The sequence below is a fragment of the Camelus dromedarius genome, chromosome 17 (genome assembly GCF_036321535.1).
Source record: "Camelus dromedarius isolate mCamDro1 chromosome 17, mCamDro1.pat, whole genome shotgun sequence".
Lineage (NCBI taxonomy): Eukaryota > Metazoa > Chordata > Mammalia > Artiodactyla > Camelidae > Camelus > Camelus dromedarius.
Window position 1 is genome coordinate 2,413,473 of NC_087452.1, and position 12,519 is coordinate 2,425,991.

The following is a 12,519-nucleotide window of genomic DNA, read 5'->3' on the forward strand; positions in this document are numbered from 1 at the left end:
TGCCAAACGTTCATGGTCAGAAAGGCTTCTCTGGGGCTGTCCTGCCAAACGTTCATGGAGGAATCACACTCATTTACACCGTCTCTTCCAGAACACAGAGGTGAGGGTGCTTCCCTGCTCTTCCTAGTGGCCAACACAACCCTGATGCCAGACTCTGACTCCAGACAAAGCAGGGAAAATTACAGATCAATATCTATCTTAAACAAAGCAATTCTTAATAAAGTATTAGAACAGAGAATCCAATGATACACAAAACTGTCATACGTCATGACCAAGGAAGGCTCATCCCAGAAATGTAAGTTTGGTTTAACTTTCAAAACTCAATCAGTATGGGAAGGAGGGTACAGCTCAGTGGGAAAGGGTGTGCTTAGCACACACGAGGTCCTGAGTTCAATCCCCAGTACCTCCCTTAAAATAAACAAGTAAATAAACCTAATTGCCTCCCCCCAAAACAAAAACAATAAAAGAAAAAATAAGTAAAATATAAAAACTCAATCTGTGTATATCATCACATTAAGGACATAAAAGGGGGAAGTCATATGGCCAGCTCATTAAGACAGAAAAGGCACTTGAGAATATTCAACACCCACTCATGAGAACAGCTTTCAGTAAAGCAGGAAGAAAACTAACAAAGTGCGTCCACGAAATGAACACGGCTAGCAACCTGCTTAACAGTGAGCCACGTCAGCCACAGAGGAATCAGGAGGGGGCAAAAAGCGGCACGAGGAAACTGCCGGGGGGCAATGGGTGTGTTCAGTACCTTGGCTGTGGCTTTGGTTTTCACAGTGTATATATGTCAAATTTTATCACATTGTACGCTTTAACTGTGTCATTTACTAAAAGTCAATTATACCCCAAAGCTGTTTTTAAAAGTGAAAAAAAAATCAGCAAGACAGAAACTGACAGGAAATATTCACAATACTTACATCTGACAAGGGAATCGTTTCCAGAATTTCCGGAATATAAAAACAACCCAAAAAAATAAATACCGAAAAGACAGAGTCCAATTTTTTTAAAAAGTAGGAAAAAATGAACACACTTCATAGAAGACACACAAATGGTCAATAAATACATGGAAAAGTGCCCAGCATCATGGGTCATCAGAGAAATACAAGCCAATACCACAATCAGACACGATGTCCCAGCCACCACGACAGCTGGAACAGTGACAACCCCAAGTGTCCCCAAGGCTGCGGATGGCGGAAGTCTGACACTGCTGGTGGGGGTCTGAAGTGGTTCATCTGCTTGGAGAGCTGTTTGGCCGTTTCTTGTAAAATTAAACAAACTCTGTGATCCAGCAAGTCCAGCTGGGTATTCATCCAAGTACAATGATATGTCCACCCAGAACCCTTGTACACAAATGTTCATGGGAGCCTCATGCATGACAGCTCCAGACTGGAGTCGCCCAAATGCAGGAGGATGCCTGAATGCTCCTGAAGCGGCGGCCAGCCCGCAGTGAGACAGAGCGAACTACTGGCGCATGTGAAGACACAAACGTACGCCACGGGCATAACGCTGAATGAAATGTAGTCAGCCGCGGAAACAGGGCGTACAGTGTGATTCCACTGACTCCAAGTCAAGGAACAGGCACAAGGGCTCCAACCTGTTAGAAAGCAGAGCAGTGGCGGCCTCTAGTGGGGAGGGACATTAACTGGAAAAGGACGGCTGGCTTGTGAAGGGGTGTCTCCACACCCCAACATGGTGCAGGAGTGCCTGCATCTGTACTTAAGGTCTGAGTATCACACCTGAATTAAAATACAGTTTTTCACATTTCAAACTTAATTTTAATAATGCATCAGTTAAACCTGTGCGGACGCCCAGCATAGCCCTGGTCACTGTCTCCCTTCTACAACCATCCCTGGACCCTCTCCGCATCTGGTGAAACAGCTGCTGGTACCCTTCCCACTCTACAGATGAGAAAACACAAGTGCAGAACCGCTGGACCGCCTGCCCAAGGTCTGCGAGGTGGGAAGGCAGGTAAGGCCTTGGTCATCTGTCCCAGGCCCTGTGCTGGCCCCCGGGGGCCCTCCCCAAGCCGCCAGCATGGAGTGGGTGATCAGCAGAGTGTGCCAAGGGCCTGGCAGGGAGGGGGCAGTCAGGGCCAAGACCTGACGCCACCTGGGAAGACAATGAAGGGGTGGGGAGAGGTGGGGGGGCCCTGTCAACCCAGTGATCTGCTTAAAACACGTGTCTGACCATGTCCCTCACCTGCTTGAGCCTTTTCACATGCCCCCTCACCTTCAGCCTCTGTTCCCAGCAAAATAAAAAATGATCAAGTGAGACTCCATCAAACTAAAAACCATCTGCACAGCAAAAAAAAAAAAAAAAAGATCCCTTATCAGACATAGGCTAACATCCAAAACGTATAAGCAACTCATATAATTCAACAGCAAAAAAACCAAAACCCAAATAATCCAATTTAAAAATGGGCAAATGACCCACAAAGACATTTTTTCAAAGAAGATATATGAGTGGTCAACAGGTACGTGAGAAGATGCTCAGCATCACTAGTTATCAGGGAAACGCAATCAAAACCAGTGAGATACCACCTCACATCTGCTAGGATGGCCATCATCAAGAAGAAGTAAGAAACACTGGTGAGGACGTGGAGAAAAGGGAGCCCTGTGCACGGTCAGCGGGGCTGCAAGTGGGCGCAGCCACTGTGGAAACCAGTATGGATGTTCCTAAAAAAATTAAAAATAAAACGGCCATAAGATCCAGTAATCCCTCTTCTGGGAATACGTCCAAAGGAAATGAAAACTGACTTGAAAATATCCGCACCCTCATGTTCACAGCAGCATTATTTCCAGCAGCCAAGTTATGGAAGCAACATAAGGGCCCATCGCCGGATGAACGGATAAAGAAGACGCAGTCTATGTACATACATACACAATGGATTACTGTTCACCTAAAAAAAGAGGAAATCCTGCCGTGTGTGACATCATGGGTGGACCGTGAGGTGCACTCGGCATTGTGCTGAGTGAAGTAAGTCAGACAGAGGAAGACAAATACCATATGGTCTCACTTACATGTGAAATCTACCACCAAACAAAACAAAAACAAACTTACAGAAAAAGAGATCAGATTTGTGGTTACCAGAGGGGAAGGGAGGAGGGGGGAACTGGAGGAAAGTACTCAAAAGGCACGAACTTCGAGTTTTAAGATAAGTAAGTCCTATGGATGTCACGCACAACACGACCACGGTTACCACGGCCGTACGGTATAAAGGTATTAAGAGAGTAACTCCTAAGAGTTCTCACTACAAGGAGAATTCTTCCCATTTCTTTCCTTTTTTTAAAATTTTTTTTTACTGAAGTGTAGTTGATTTACAATGTTGAGTCAGTTTCCGGTGTACAGCACAGCGATTCAGTTAGACACATGTACCTACATTCTTTTCCACTGTAGGTTATTCCGTTTCTTTTAGTTGCATCTAGTTGAGATGCTGGATGTGAGCTAAACCTGCCATGGTGGTGTTGTTGCCACACAAGTGAGCCAGCCCTGGAGCATGTCAACTACATCGCAACAAAACCGGGGGGAAGAGCAGGTTAGGGTTCCAAGAGACACATTCCACCTGCATCCTAGATGCCAGGAGAGGGTGGTCTGCTTTCTTCCAGGAATTAGGTGAGGGTTTCACCTGCTCTGTCCTCAATCAGGAGCCCAAGGAACGTGGGGAATGAAAGCTGTGGTGCCAGTGAGAGACTTTCATGTCTAGCCAACCCCAAACTCAGCGGCTGAAAACACGATCACTTATTATCCTTCACGCCTCTGTGGGTCAGCAGGGTGGTTCTGATCCGAGTCAGGCCTGGCTGGTCCGAGCTACAGTCCACAGGCATCAGCTGGGCTGGCCTCACATGTGCCCAGCAGCCGGCCAGCCACTGGCTGGGGTGACAGAAGTAACTGGGCCGCATGTCTGTCATCCTCCAGCAGAACAGCCTGGGCTTGTTCATGCAAGAGGGTGGAGGTGTGAGGGCCTCCTCTTGGCCCAGGCTGGCAGCTGGTACAGCCTCACTCCAGGGGTGCTGTAGCGATCGAAGCAGAGTGTACACCACCACAGACTCCACCTCGTGATGGGAAGATCTGCCTGGTCACCCTGCTAAAGGCAGGGATGTTCGGGAAATGCATAGCAAAACTACAAGGAGATACCACCTCACACCCATCAGGACAGCTCCCACCAAAACAACAGAAAGTAACGGGCACTGGCAAGGACGTGGGGACACTAGGACCCTTGTGCAGGGTCCGTGGAAATGTGAAAGGGGGCAGCTGCTGAGCAAAACAGGATGGTGGTTCCTCAGAAAGTTAAAAATAGAAGTAATATATGATCCTGCAACTCCACTTCAGGGCACATACAGAAAACGAGTGAAAGCAGGGTCTTGAAGAGAGACCTGCACATCCGCGTTCATGGCAGCACCATTCACAAAAGCCAGAAGGTGGAAAGCAACCCAAGTGTCCACTGATGGACTGATGGATAAGCAAAGTGAGCTCTGTACATACAGTGGAATATTATTCAGCCTTAAAAAGGGAGGAATTTCTTCCTGACACATTACAACACAGATGAAACCTGAGCACAGTAAGTGAAATAAGCCAGTCACAAAAGGACAAATATTTTATAATTCTGCTTACATGGGGTCCCTAGAGGAGTCAAATCCATAGAGGCAGGAAGTAGAATGGTGGTCACCAAGGGTTGGAGGCGGGGAGATGGAAAGGTGTTTACTGGGGACAGTTTCAGTTTCACAAGGTGAAGAGTTCTGGAGGTTGACTGCACAACAAAGTGAGGGTAACTAACACTACTAAACTGTACGATGAACAATAGTTAAGGTGGTATGTTATGTGCATTTTACACAAAATTTTAAAAAAACAGGTAGATATTGAGGCCAGTGGAAGATTGGGGCTAATTTTGTAAGATTCACCACGCTTGGGCTTGAAGCTGTGGGACCTTTCCAGGTTATCTTAACCTCTCTGAGGTTGAACTAGTTGGGGCCCAAAGCAGGCCACCTCAAAGTAGGCCCCAATGGCATATTGATTATCTTAAATTAAAGTTACTGAAGAAAAGGCTGATGCAAGAGGGACACACTGACCCCTGTCTCTGTCTCCCTGAAAGCAGGACATAAACCTCCAGGTGAAAGGTGTGCTCCCTGCACCAGGAGGTACAGAGGCACCCTGATCACCAGAGACAAGGAATTCAGGGCCAGGAGGGCTGCGTACACAAACCTTACCACTTCCTTACTAATTTACTACCCAAGCCCAAACTTAGCTCAAATTCCTTACAAGTTAAGTACCCAAATCTATTTCTTTGTCCTGTCAATTCCTCTCAAATGTATTGTTTTCCCTAAAAAGTATAAAAGTTGCCTACTCTGGCCACTTCCCAGGTCCCATTTCCATGAGAGCTCCCTGTGTATGAATGGGACGTGCTTATTTTTCTCCTGTTAATGTGTCTTGTGTCCGTTTTATTATTAGTCCAGCCACAAGAACTCATGGCGGGTAGAGGGGAAATTTCCCCTCCCCAACACGCTTCTTTCCCAGATCTTAACTTCCGTTTCACAGAGGAGCACATTTCACAGCCGAAGGCCTTGCTCCAAGATCAGAGCGCCAACCTTGGCCTTCCTCTTGGTCATGCGATCCTTCAGCTGCCCCAGAACGACAGCTGCAGGCCTTTGGGGCCACCTTATACAGCCTGCAAAGGACTTCTGTGCCCGCCCCTCATTTCAATAATTCTCTTCCCCAGCCCGCATCTTGCCTGCCTATTCATTCCTGCTCATCATTCTGGTCCCAGTTCAGACATCGCCTTCTCCCTGGTCTCGCAGGACAAAGTGACCCCCCACCTCTGTCTCAGACTTCACCACATTACCCCGCCTCATCTTTTCCACAGCAGTAACGGCTTGTTTACGTATTTCCTTAGTGTCTTCTGTGTGTCTCTCCCACCTAGAACATATGTTCCTTGATGGCAGGAGTAGTCTGGGTTTGTGCTGCTGTTGCTCATTTCTGCAACCCCAGCAGCTAGCCCAGGACTTCCGCAGGGTATGTGCGGAAAGAGGGAACTTGAGCCTCCGAGTCTGGTAAGGCAGGGATAATTATCTCCATTTAATAGATGAGAAAACAGAGCCTGAGAGAGACCAAGTAACTCCTAGAATCACACGTCAGGTAGACGAAGAATCTGGGACTTAAAGGTGGACCACTCGATACCGTATCCTGTGACTACCGCAGTGGAGACATTTCAGTCTGACTCTTCATGGGGAGCGGATACGTTACCAAAAAGCCAGTCTCACAAATCCCGATGAGCTGAAAGGGTGTGATTTACTTGGAGCCCGGCAAGAGCAGGTGGGGCAGTGCACAGTAGCATGCCCGGAGCCTCAGAGACCGGTATGGCTTCCTTTCGTTCCCTGCTCCTGTGCTGTGTTGCACCCCATAAGTCACTGCCCTTCTCTGGGCCTCAGTTCTTCCACATGCACAATGAGAGGCCAAGGTCAAATGCTGCGTTAGGTCCATTTCAGATGCTCCCTTTCTTTCTTTTCTTTTTTTTTTTTTTTTTTTTGATCTTTCCTAGTGACCTGCTTCCTGCTTACCTATGAGTGAGGAATACCTGGGTGCAAACCACTTCCTGCCTGCAAACTCACTCCCTTGATCCCAAGGCAAGGCTGCACCCCGTGGCCCCCGGGGCCTCACAAAGTAGAAGCAGGATGCACCCTGATGGTTTGGGGCAAACTACCCCGAAGGGCACTCACCTACAGGAGAGGTGAAGCTCTGATTACTCTGCCTGGGGGCAGTGCAAAGAGACTGGTCTTGTTAGGAGGGCCTGCCCTTCTCGGCTAAAGCAAAGTGGGTCCCCTTTGGACCAATATGTGGATTCCTGGGAAGGGGCCAGGCCTGGGCCCTCATTAGAAAGACCTTACCCAACACAGTTTCCTACCAAGGTAGGGCAACCTCAGCAGAAAGGGCTGGAGATGTATACGATTAGTGGACTGGGCAGAGTTTGGAATTTTTAAACCAGAAAGCAACCAAAACCCATGAAATCCACACAAAGGGTGCAGGGCACATGTCCCCAGAGCATGTTGGAAAGGCGTGGTCTGAGAAAGAATAAAACTGCTTCTTGCTTACACCCTACTCACCGAGCTCCACAGTGGGCTCAAAACCTATCACACTCTGACACTCTGCTTCCGAACCATCTCAAAAATGCACCGAATTAGGTGGGCTTTGGGGTTGCAAAGACCAAATACCAGCTCTGGCTCACTTAACCCAAAAGAGGGGCTTATTGGAAGGATACTAGGGGCTCCGGGATGACTGGGAGCCTGGACGAACACGCTGGCCACATACGCTGAAACCCATGGTGCTGGTGGTAGGGGTTCGGGCAGTGGGACCTTTACCAGAGGTTCTGCTGCAAGAGTGGGCCACTCCCCATGTCCGCATTTCAGGACAGTCAGTACGGCCTCCAACCACACATGACTGTAGCTCCCTGCTGAAGGAACCAACCCTGGGTGACAGAGCTGGCTTGGCCGAACCTACCTCCCAGGCCTCTCTGCGCTCCCCTGGATGGGCTGGTGGGAGGAGCAGGAGGACCTAATGGACTCTCTAGGTCCCTTCCCAGAAGGCCCCTCCCGTGCTGAGCTGCGTCTCCCTCGCCTCCAGAACGCCCGCCCGCTGACAGCTCAGCTGGGTCCCTCCCTCCCTGCGCTGTCCTGGATGGAGGCGGCGGAGGGCTGCGTCGGCCCAAGTGGGCCCTCCTTTCTGGGGGGCAGCACATCCAAAGACGGGGGCCGGAGGGGTGTCTACAAAAGCGCGCTGGTGTCCTTCCACCCCCACCCCCTTCAATCTGGCCCGTCTCCGAGGCGCCATCCCAGCTCCCGAGCGACCTCCACCACCAGCTCCCCCACCCCACGCCCCGAGGCCTCCCTGCAACCGCGCGGCCGCTACGCTGCTCCCGCGCCCAGTCGCCCCCACCTCAACCCCTGACAGCCCCTCCCCAGGCTGCTCCACGGCACCCCTCTCCCTCACACACGTTCCCTGGGGGCCCACCCTGCAACGGAGCACGTGGCTCTCGTCCTCCGGCCGCAGCATCGGCTCCACACACGCCTGCCCTGGATCCCCCCAGCCCTCCCCGACCTCCAGACCGAAGGCGGCCCAGCTGAACGCATTTCCCAGACTCCCTTGCAGCAGCAGTCATGTGACGAGCTTCTGGCCAATAGGGTGTAAGCAGAGTCACATGCACTGCTCCAGACCAATAGGGTAAAGGCAGAGGCTCCGGCGGCTTCCGGGCTGAGTCACTTTCACTTCCTTCTATCCTTTTGTGCAGAGCGGGCAGGGGGTAAGTTGGTGGGAGCTGGGCAGTCTTTCATTTGTTTAAATTTTTTTTAATTGAAGTATAGTTGACTTCTAATGTTGTGGTAGTCTCTGGTGTACAGCGAAGTGATCCAGTTATACACACATGTATAGTCCTGTTCACACTCTGTCATTGTGGGTTGTCACAGGCGTGGAATGCAGCTCTCGGTGCTGTGCAGGAGGACCTGTTGCCTACCTGTTGTGTATATAGCAGTTAGTGTGTCCCATCTGTTAACCCCAGACTCCGCATTTATCCCTCCCCACCCTCTTACCCCCTTTAGTAATTGTAAGTTTGTTTTCTAGTCTGTGAGTCTGTTTTGTAGGTAAGTTCCTTTGTGTCATTTTTATTTTTATTTTTTTGGAGTCTACATACAAGTGATATCATATGGTATTTCTCTTTCTGTCTTACTTCACTTAGTACGATGATCTCCAGGTTCATCCATGTTGCTGCAAATGGCATTATTTCATTATTTTTCATGGCTGAGTAGTATTCCATCATATAAATATATACCACAGCTTCTTTATCCAGTCATGTGTCAATGGACATTTAGGTTGCTTCCACATCTCGGCTATTGTAAACAGTGCTGCTGTAACATTGGGGTGCATATGTCTTTTCAAATTAGAGATTCTTCTGTATATATGTGGGGCAGTTGCTTTAGACCCAAAGAGCCATGCATAGAGTTGGATTACCTGTCTTGGATTACACACACTGACTTTTATGAGAGAGAAATAAAATTCTAGCTGTTTTAAGCTTGCTGTTATTTCTGGTTATAGCAGCCAAGTTTTTATCCCAATCAATTGAAAGGATGCTATAACAGGAAGGATGGGTATTGAGAGGACAATAAGTAAAGAGGAGGGTTCTGATATGGGGAACAACACAGATGAGAGTCCCTAGAGGGCATCACCTCTCTGCCAGCCCCCAGTCTTGAGTTTCCCTCCCCCTGCACAGAGTTCCAGCACAACTGAGGCTTTGTGGGAAACTGGTCCATGATTAGAGGGAATTCAGGAGTATTGACAAAGTGATCAGCTTGGCAGTCCTGGATGGATGCTGAGGCTGGGAAACAAATTGGAATTAATTATCTTAGATGCACCTGGCCTAGTTTCCCCTTTCCATTTTAAGTGAGAGGTAATTAAGCCTCATCCCAATAATTAAGCCCATGATTTTGCAGTCACAGCTGCAGACCTAGGCGCAAACCAGAAAAGGAAAAGAGAAACCTCAGGTAGGGACTGTAACTAAAGGGGAGAAATTCATTTAAAAGATGATTTAACAACAAAATGCAAGGTAGCTTGTGCTTTATTTAGCAGTTTGAGGGCACGAATGCAGTTCACCTCTAATTTTTCAAATTAAGACAGACTTGAGCCTGCACATACTAGTTATTTCTCTTCCTGAATTTTTGGGAAGTTTTGAGGGGTTACTCTGTCCAGCAATTCAAGGGCTCTCTTTTTATTTTGTTTTTTGGTGGGGGAGGAGGTTATTAGGTTTCTTTACTTATTTTTAGAGGAGGTACTGGGGATTGAATCCAAGATTTGTGCATGCTAAGCATGCGCTCTACCACTTGAGCTATACCCTCCCCACCAAAGACACTCTTGAAAAGAGAACCCGACCAAGCCTATTTCAGGGCCTGATTTGGTTGAGATTACTTCCACCCCTGCCACACGGTATTTGTGATGTGCAGTGTTGCCCTGTGCACTGGCTGCCCTCGTCCTGGCTGCTCTGGCCACAGCGCCATCTCACACTGTTTAAGGCTTGGGTTCATAATCTCGTGTTCAGCCATTGTCCCCAGATCATGCCCCCCATCCCGGGATTCCTAGCACTGGTTCAATACATGCTCCTCTCCCCTCCACACAACAAGCCTGGTGTTAAGTCCATATGCCCCAGAGGTGATTTCTCGGTTGGTGGCTCTACGTGTGTACTCTTGCAAGGGGTCTTCAGTCAGGAACACCGCAGCCTGTCGGACAGGCTTACAACAGTGGAATCTCAAAAGTGAACGGGCCGAGATCTTGATCACTTTGCGCCCAAGAGGCAGTTTGGTCCCAACGCAAAATGTCTCCACTTTTCCGCAGCAGCTTTGATCGCTGGTGGAGCCCCTTTGGGGTGGGAACTAGGAAAGGGTTAGGGGTTAGTAAGCGCTCTCTCTTTCTCTCATGTTTGATTTGCTGCAAGTTAAATGTGTATGTAACTCCTGCGTGTAAGTGGTAACATGGGTATAGTAGTCATGGACAAATTATGTCCTTCAGTCTCATAGTAGCTCTGTGAGGCAGGCATTATTATTTTCATCCACATTTTTTTCCTTTTAATTGAAGTAGAGTTGATTTATAATGTTGTGCTAGTTTCTGGTATACAACATAGTGGTTCAGTTACACATTTATATATTCTTTTTCATAATCTTTTCCAGTATAGGTCATTATAAGCTATTGAATATAGTTCCCTGTGCTTTATTCTTTATTCTGTATATAGTAGTTTATATCTGCTAATCGCAAACTCCTAATTTATCCCTCCCTCCTTGGGTAACCATAAGTTTGTTTTCCACATCTGTGAGTCTGTTTCTGTTTTGTAAATAAGTTCATCTGTCATTTTGTTTTAAGATTCCACATGGAAGTGATATCGTGTGGTATTTGTCTTTCTCTGACTTACTTCACTTAGTATGATAATCTCCAGGTCCATCCATATTGCTGCAAATGGCATTATTTTATTCTTTTTTATGGCTGAGTAGTATTCCATTGTATATTTATACCACAACTGATTTATCTAGTCATCTGTTGATGGACCATCTGCCCTTTATACACGTGGGAACTGGAGGTCAGAGAAGGCCCATGTGTAGCTTTAAGGCTTGAAAATGGCCATGTAGTAACCCCTCCTCAGCCCTCATCATCGGATGCACCTGGAGGACTCTGACCCCCACGGCAAGTGCAGTGTAGGCTCAGGCTGGAGCCCTGCTGCCCCAAACATCACAGGATGCTCTTTACTCCTGATTCAGACCAAGGGCCGTTGCAGGCCGTCAGAGCGAGGCAGGTGCCAGTGAGGCGGACAGGAATCGGCCGTGTCTCTGAGGAGCAGTGGTGCGCTCTTTTCCTGTAGATACTCAGTGAATGAGTGAGAGATGGGAGTGAGCCAAGCAGAAAGGCATGTCGGGAAGGAGGAGTAGGAGGAGGGAAGTGGGGGGCCTGCTTCCCGGGGATGAGAGAGTGTCACATGGTGGGGTGTTCCGGGCTAAGGAGCTGGGGGTGCCAAGTCAGAGAGAGCCTTGAGTGCCACCAGAGGAGTGAGCTTGAGGGGAGGGAGGGTGTGGGAGACCCCTGCCCCTGAAGCCCCGCTCAGGCTACCCGTAAAGCATGGCTACCGGGTCTCAAATGTAGGTGGGGAGTCCCATGGTGCGAGGCATCAGCGGGGCGCGTACATCCAGCCATCCTAATGGGTATGAAGTAGTACCTTAGTGTAGTTGCTCTGATGATCAGTGACATTGAACATCTTGTCATGTGCTTATATATCTTCTCTGCAGAACTATCTATTCAAGTCCTTTGCTCATTTTTGAGTAGAGTTTTTTTCTTGTTGCTGATTTGTAGGAGTTCTTTACATAACTTGGATAGAAATCCCTTATCAATGTGGAATTCGTCAGTATGTCCCCTCATATTCTGGGTGGCTAAGACAGGTCCTTTTAACAAGAGGGGGCTGGGCAGGCGGATCCACCGACGTCACCCTGTCAGTCTAGGCTTCTGGAAGGTGGAAATGAACACCTGCTCTTCCTAACAGCAGAGGCATCTCCGAGGCCTGAAGGGAAGATGGGAAAGATTCCACCCAAATTGATTAATTTGATCACCTCAGATTAGTCAGGTCTCCTCTGAAATTGGAATTTGAAAGCCAAGTTTGTGCAAGGAATTATTCTCTCTCTTTCTGGAATGAAGCCCAGGTGTGACTCACGGATTAATTTTCCCTAAAGCGGCTACTTCCTTATCAGTTCATTGCAGTCATAATTCAGATTCGTGTTGGAATTTCCCCCTAGGGGAGGATTCGGTGAAGACTCGGTAGTCTCAGGCTTTCCTTTTCTTACACAAATGTCTTCCTAATTGCATTGTTATCTCTGTTGCTCAAAATAGTTTGTAGGGCGTGTTACCTACAGTAGCTTCTTACTAAATGTTCAAGTTTGCAGCACATTTTACAGTCTATAAAGGGGTTTTAATTAATTATTTTTTATTTACACTCACATCAGT